Raw genomic sequence first — 8262 nt, 5'->3', positions numbered from 1 at the left:
CGAGTCTACAACAGACAAGGTCTTCACCAGGAGTCCTGGCATGAAGAGAAGAATGACGTCGATGTCTTCAAGAAGAACGACACCCATGAGCGCCGCAGTCGTCGGCGCCAAGACGCGGAGCTTTCGCTCTGCAACTCACCCGTACCCCTGAGATGATAGAGAGCACGCCAGAGCCACCCATCACTACACCTCCCGTCACCCACACACAACTAGGAAAAGAGAGCCATCACCGCCGCAATGGTACCCGCCGACGAACAAACCATGCGAACCGCGTTCCGAGGCCGCCTCCCGGGCATCCTTATCGCGAGACACCGTCCATCGCTCACTTCACAACACACTCAATCGCGGTAAAAAGAACAGAGGCACACCCTCTATTCCTAGCCTAGTGTCAGTTCCCTAGTATGGGTAGGCGCCTCCACCGTAGGAGGCATCTACGCCTGCATCCCCAGCCAATCCCGGTGGTTGGGGGACATGACTCCGTGACTGCCGACGGCCATCGGCGAGCAAGCCCTGGCCCAAGCTAGCACACACGACGACATGTTTGTGGCCACTGGCGTCGATCCGCTCACAAGCACAATTGCATCACGACCACCACCACTGACCACCACACCCGCGAGGAGAGTAGGAGCGTCACCCGTGAGCACACCCCGGACCAAAGCCCACCTCGCCTACACGGAGCAAGAGCTTCGATCCGGCTCGAGCCCAGATTCGGTCCGCCGAGCACAAACCCTAGGTCGCAACCCTCTTGGCGAGCACAAGTCGCACGCCGCCGGCTAAAACCTAGGAAAAGGAAGGTATCCACCGCCACCCGCACCCCGCCACCAAGCCTCAGACATCATGTCGCGCGGGCGCCGGCAGCCCATGCACCCCCGAGCCCCCACAGCGCACAAACAGGACGCCAGCCATGGCTAGTCAAGGCCAGCTCCAGCCACCAGACGGGACCCCCAGCCAGGGCCGACAACCGTCGCCGGCGGGCAGCCCCATGCCATCCGGGACGCCAGCGGCCAGATCTGGCCGAACCAGATCGAGCCACCCAGCCACCACGGACGTGCCCGCCCGCCATCCACACGCCACCCAAGGCCACTGTGAGAGTGCGGCACACACTGGAGCCCCCCGTCAACGCCCTAGGCCGCGCCACCGTGCCGCGCTGAGGGGAGAGAGGTTCCCGCCGCCGTCGACGCCAACCAGGCTTTGCCTTGCGGCGAGGAGGAGAGGTGGAAGGATAGGCTCGGGCCCGACGGTGCTCGGGTCCCCCCGCCCCCGGTCACTCGCGGGAGCAACGCGGGAGGGGCAGGTCAGTCGGGAGGACAAAATGTAAACAAGAGTAGCTACACTTATCGTTAGGACGCCATTTGTGGCTCCTTAATCCTCCGGACCTAAATTGTACCCCCATGAATCTTGTTTATGATCAATAAATGGTGTGTGTGTGTGTGACCACATCCAACCTTGGTGGCTTGCTGCTAGAAATCATGCGACCAAACATCTATGGAAGCAAAGGAACGCTCGGGTGTTTGGCAATCGAGCTTCAATCTGTACCGCCGTGGATCTGGTAGCAATCATCGAAGAGGAAATGCGGCTATGGACACTAGTCGAATGGAGAGGAGCGGCTGATTTTAGCATTTAGAGTATAGTCTGGGAGTAGGAGTTTGAGTTTCTGTTGGAACTCCGTTGCCTGCTGCTGGTATGTAGTAACCTGGCAATAAAAACCTTGTAAAAAGTCATCTCTCTTCTATACAGCTAAGATACGCAATTTGCGTACTCTCAAAAAAAAATGGTGTGTGTTTAGACTAAAAAATGGGTAACTAATTCTGCAAGTGTTTGTTAATTTTTCTATTAAACTAGACATAGTTTTACTAAGGTCAAAATTGAAATACACTGTATTATACTCCTTCCGTCCTAAAATAAGTGTCTAAAGGTTAGTACAACTTTGTACTGTTGAGACAGGTATTTTAGGACGGTGGGAGTATTATGTTATGAAAGGGGTACGAGTAGTAATCGAATTTGTGAAATAATTAGAATAATATACTAGTTACCAAGCTGGTGCACCCCCTAAGCCCAAGAAGCCCAAGCCCAATAAAAATACGGCCGTGACCCCCTCTTCCCCATCGCCAGCCAGCGCCTGCAACCCCGCTCACTCTTTCCTCCAGCGACGGCGCCGCCCCAGATCTAAGCTCAAGATGCCGGACAAGAGGTTCAAGTGCGCCACCTGCCCAGAGACCTTCGAGAGCATGGTGCCGTTCAACACCCACGTTCTAGCGTGCAAGGCGGAGAAGAAACTAGAGGCAGCCGCTTTGGAGCGCGCAAAGAACCTACAGAAGGCACGGGCGGACGAGTTGGCGGAGTCCATCGGAAAACGGAAGCAAAGGGCTGCCGCCAACACGCAGCCACCACCGCCCCCTCCGTACTGAGAACAAGGTACGGAGTCCTTTCCATCTTTCTCTCGCTCTCTTTTCGCTGAAGCGTCTGAATCCATGGGTTCAGACATCCATTCGAGGTCAAATTGAAGTGAAAGAAGGGTTGCTGATACTAATTTAAAAAATTATGCCCAAATGAAGCCAAATACAAGGGATTTATACAATGTGTCTTCTTAGTTCCTGCCATCATGACACCCAGGAACGGCCAGATGCACATGCATCAGGGTCCAGATTTCTTTTCACTGCTATGTAGTATGCACCATCTATTTCAATCATATTTTGCTCAACAAAATAAATCCATTTCAGTCATATGCATCAGCGTAGCATCGTCCTTTAATTGTATCAATGTTCCCATCTCCACGACGCGACTACCCTTGCCTCCTCGCGGCGGCCACCGAGCTCAGCAGCGATGCTGGCACCTTGTGCACCTGACCCACCTGACCCTTGGCTCCTTGCTGCCATGCTTAAATTCTGAAATCAAAGTCGGCCGCCCTTGTGAGTCGGCCCTCAATCCAGGCCTCAAATCTGATTCCCCAAGTCGCCAATGCCTTGGTGATAAATATTGTTTCCATCCATGATATGTGGGTACAAGACCAAAGTTTGCCAACTTTATAATGGTTTAGGATTTTACCAACTCCTAATTCAATAGTGGTCTAAGTAATTGGCATTGACTCATTGTATTGCTCTTTAAGCGACTATATACAATCTGCATTCAGTTAGTCAATTATTCCTCTCAAGTGGTTGCATATTTCATGTCCATAAAAGATGGAATGTTCTAGGAGCTAATATGAATATATTTAGCTTGTTAAAAATTTCATTTGACTATTTTAAATGCCATTTGCCAATTTTAAGTTGATGGTGTATATTCCAAAATCATAGGCATTGGTTACTTGGTATATTTTCAAAAGGCACTCGGTTGTTACCATGTATTTGTGTCCTTTGTTTCATCGTTATATCAAGCATTGTCCCAAAATACACTATTTGTTTAGCAAATCTTCATATTGTGGAATGAAACTTTTAAGCCATGGGAAAGTAGTGCATCAGGGTGGGTTTAGTTTCAAATCAGCCCCTGATGACACCTTCCAGATAAAACAAACATTGTACCAGCAACAATTGTCATGGAGGAGCTACATAAAAATGTTGTTCCTCTAAGCAAATACGCTGGATTTTCATATTTAGATATGTTGCATCTTAAATTAAGCAGCAATACATTGTTCATGGCTATTTATCATTGTGTGCATGACATGCTAGTTATAATAAATATCATCAGCCTGTTTGCAAGGTCATGTCAAGCTAACTTGCTCTGTTCTAAGGTCATCTCAGACTAGTTGGAGCAAAACGGAAAGAGTCAAGTCACGTAACAGTAGCTGTTACAGTCAAAACTCGACCACCAGTAAGATGCAACATATAGATATTAAAACACACTAATCCTATGATGTGGCGCCCACTGTATGCGCTAACCATGACCCTGACAGTGAGTGTGTGTGAACAAATACACTACTGTTAGAAGTGCACACTCTTTCATGTATAAAATTCATCACAAATGAAAGGAATATAAATCTTACTCAACACCATGTACTCTACTGCGTGTTGAAAACCATCTGAGCTTTCACTAGCTCATTGCATCGTTTTGACCGAATTTCCCTCGAGTGTCTGACATAATCTATCTACTAACACATGGTAGAAAATATTAAGACAGTACTCAATAAACAATTGTCACTTGTTTATCAGACTTGGGCATCAGAATTTGCCACTATAATAATAACTGGTAACAAGGATTTTCGCACAGCAAGATATGCCACTATACTTTACTATTTCGTTCTGAAGCAGTAGTAGGCTACTAGCACATCTACTTCAAACAGTAGCACCGTGTATTTCAGACAGAAGCAATTAGTTAAGCAGGATTTGTAAGCGGGGCAAGCCAGAGGCTTAGCTGATAGGCCCGCTCCATTTGCTCCCTAGTTCCGGTATAGCCTATTCAAAAGATGTTTCAGATAATTACAATCCTATTTGACAGGAAGACACAAACACTACCCAATCTAGTTTACCTTGACTTGTGAACTCTATTTCTCTGAAAAATACTCGCTTAAATCTATGGGGTATCACATTTGTCCTTACCATTGTTTTCTTTGGTATCAATAGAGTACTAAGTGTGTTATGCTTGCTGCTGATATACAAATATATAGCATACTTCCACGCATAGTTAAACATTAATCTTTTATTCAAAATATTTGCATATGATCAATGTTTTGCCGTTCTAACATGTAAATGATGATTCATTCAACAGGTTGAAATCTGAGAGGACCATGTCCGCATCCAAAATAAAGCCGGTGGCTAGTGAACAGGAGATGTGTGAATCAGTTCTCTTGGATTTCTAAACTTCAAAATATCCTTAAGTAGAAGTTGGAATTGTAAGCTATGCATGTAAATATCAATTCAGAACGTAAACATGGTGGTTGATTTGCGAGACTGGGTATGGACCAGCTTCAGCATATAGCTGTTCAAATGGATAAGCTTAAGCTAATCGTTGTCTGTCATATGTCCTGCTTGTATATGTCTGAACGAGCTGGTCTTTTCTTGCCTCATGTGTGATTGCAAAGTATGGAATCCCTATCTTGTTCTAAATGGAACCTTCATCACTTGTTTAGAGTACTAATGATGCAGAGGTTCCCTATAATCTTGCGAAAAGTCCAACTATCAAATCGAACAGTGCATCAAAGATATTGGTCATACCTTGTCTAGTTGTACGTATTTTGCAGGTGACTGGGAGGGAAACGCCATCAACACACCTCATATATGCCTGCATAGAAACATTGTGTTGGAATAGCCATATGAAAAAAGTTTTCAATAGAAAGCGGGAACATAAGTAAAACTCCATGCATACTATATGAATTTCAGTCCTTCTACTAATTGGTTTTGTTATCAATTGGGAAGCAGAACTGCAATCAAGGCACTTCATTTGCGTTCACATCAAATTTCTCCATTTGCTGACGACAAAAGAATGTCACAAAAATTGGGAAGATAAAGATGAAATCAACAACCGAGACAAAAGTAAATCTTTGCACCATAGTTGCACCCTTTGGCACTTGCATAAAGTCAGATTACAACAGTTAAGATTAACCATATGTAGAGATGTATAACATATCCAACTATATCTCCAAGACAAACATAAGGTAGTATAATATCTAGCCAACTGCACACGTGAAAGGATGGAAATATACTTCCCTTATGCTCAAAACTAAAACCAGCCTCCAGGTCATCTGAATTTTTTATGTAACAAGGGGTAATAATAAATCATAAATACAATAGTTAGAAATATATGGAGAACAATACAATTACGCCACTTCCGTTTGGATAAAAAGGAAAAACACAATAATAACATACTAAAGGACAAAATTCAAAAACAAATATCATCAACCCAGAGAAAACACATAAAGGACGGAAAACCTACATGTTTTATCAACAGAGAATAAATAGGTACCCAAAATCATAAACTGAAAAAAAAAGTACAAAAAGTTATTCTTGCAATGATATGAAATAATAGGCATGCAACACGATTAAATTTTCAATAATAAACATTATACATTTTATGATAATTTTACAATAGCAACACAATTGTGTGGACAATTCTCTAGCTATGTAGTTACTTCTACTAGTTACATGAATAAGAAATAATCAAGTTCAAAGCCATCAATTTAACCTAATTTTTTTACTGACAAACATTAGAATTGTATATCATGATCTCCAAAAGCTTATTTTGCAAAGTTGTAGATTCATAGGCATATAAAAAGTAGAGCTAAGATGAAAACAAGAGTTGAATTTTAATAATAACAGTGAGGATATAATAAACAACCAATTACATGGTTAATTATGCTAGTCAAGGTTTTTGAATCGCGACTTGGCGAGTCGCCGCGAGCCCTGCGGCTCGGCGTATAGTCGACGAAAGTCGCTGTATAGTCGCCATAAGTCGCGAGTCGCCCTGATTTTTGGAAAACGACTTGGCGATTAGTCGGCGACTATACAGCGACTCAAAAACCATGATGCTAGTTACCTTCAGGCATTACAAGTCGAGTAGTCGATCTGAGGTTGAGACTCCTAGACCAATCGTGACTAGTCTAGAGTACTGCTGGACTAGTCGACATGGTACTGTAGTACTCAACTTACAGTACTCAACTACTAATACCTAATATGAAATATATACAATAAAAATTGAGTCCATCCAGGGAGGAGCACAGCAGCAGAGGGGTGGAGCAGAACCAGCGGAAGGAGGGCGCCGTAATGTTCCTGGCCGTTAATGGCTGGCGGCGATGGCCTGGTCCCAGGTGAGGCGGAGATTGTGGAGGGTTGCAATTTTTCCCTCCCGTGTGCTGAGCGCTGATAACTTATCCCTCCCAAATTGAGTCGATCGACTCGAACACCCAGACTAGTCTGGACTAGTCGCTCCAACGCTCGACCCAACGAGCTACTTGCCATGGCTTTAGTAGTGGAGATCCGCACGTCTCTCCTTGCAGATCTGAGTCCCCCACCGGTACTTTCAGATCTGTGGCGGTCAACGCCATAGAGGGATGCTCCTCGAGCAGATCTACGAAAACTATACTGCCGGCCTGGAGTCTACGGAGAACAGTCACCGGAGCAGGGCGGCGATGCACCGTACTTCCCATCAGTCAGATCAACTCACCAGACCAGTTTGCCGTCAAACGTCGACAGAGGCCGACCATAGAAGTCAGCTACCATTGCACCGTCTCTGCCATGGAGATATTCGCAAGGATGACCGGCGCTCCGGGCCTCCCCTCCTCCGTCCACAGGCGTCGCAGAAGCCAGGGAGATTCCGCAGGATGGCCGGTGTTCGGGCCACACGCGGCGCAGAAGCCGGCGGGACACGGCCGTGCGCGTCAAAGCCCTCCGCCGAGGGAGCATCTCCGGTTGGGGTTGCGGCGGCGGCGGCGGCGGCACCCTAGTCTAGGTCTCGAGAGGCGTGAGAGATGAGAGATGAGGGGAACGGACGGGGTCGCGGTATGTGTGCGGACCACAAAAATTAGCCATATACGGGAAACAACCCTGTAACTGCATGCGGGAAAAGTGGCACGGTGGACCGGTGCACCTGCCGCATGGGATTTCAAAACTGCTGATCTGGGTTTGTAGAGCCGGACATATGCACCGAGTCTACAACGCGTTTGTGGGGTAAGACCGTAAGAGGATGACATAACATCTTTACATCTCTGCCACGCAAAAAGTTAGTGACAATACTGACGGCGTGACTGTATACAGTGTATGTGTCATCCTTTATCAAGTGTATGTGTCATCCTTTTGGCGAAGTTTCAATCTTTTTACATACACGTAGTTGTCAGCAAGCTTATCTGTCAGCTACTACAAGGCTGATTGTTCTCAACACGGCTGGATGGTGGCAAACAAGGCCCAATCTATTTTACATACAATTTTGCTTATCTCTTATAGCATCTCTAGCAGACCCTGCATCCTGCCGGTCCGAAAAATGCGTTTGCAGTTCACGGAAAAACGGCTTTGCGGGCCGGCACGAATGGCCGCAGATGCAGACCCTGCATAACGGACCCGTAAAAAAAAATATTTACGGAATATGCTCTTTTACGGGTCGGCTTTGCGGGCTCTGGTCTGGCGCCGCTCCTCCCGGCCCGAAAAACCTAAATTTGCACCTTAATTTGATCCAACATAATGCATTTCTTTGCTTTTTCAACAACACTGGATACATAAGACATCACCAAATCTTTGCTAGAATAGTAAGACCAAAGAAAACAAGAACCACAAGTATGCATTTTAGAAGATTTCCAACTTCCATAACTGCTCCCACTAGTTGGAATAATATCTTCTCCAT

General features: G+C 46.0%; 1 long non-coding RNA gene across 1 annotated transcript; it reads right to left on the bottom strand.

The window, feature by feature from the left end:
* Window positions 1-2521: 2521 nt before the first annotated feature.
* On the bottom strand, window positions 2522-6796 carry LOC109747118 (uncharacterized). The gene is made up of 2 exons (XR_002228988.4): window positions 5148-6796; window positions 2522-4388 (listed from the first exon to the last, which is right to left on the bottom strand). It is a non-coding gene; the product is annotated as an uncharacterized lncRNA (long non-coding RNA).
* Between the last annotated feature and the right edge of the window lie 1466 nt (window positions 6797-8262).

Source organism: Aegilops tauschii, chromosome 5 (assembly GCF_002575655.3).
Source record: "Aegilops tauschii subsp. strangulata cultivar AL8/78 chromosome 5, Aet v6.0, whole genome shotgun sequence".
Classification (NCBI taxonomy): domain Eukaryota; kingdom Viridiplantae; phylum Streptophyta; class Magnoliopsida; order Poales; family Poaceae; genus Aegilops; species Aegilops tauschii.
Note: the sequence above shows the minus strand (reverse complement) of the source record. Positions and strands in the feature narration are given on the sequence as shown.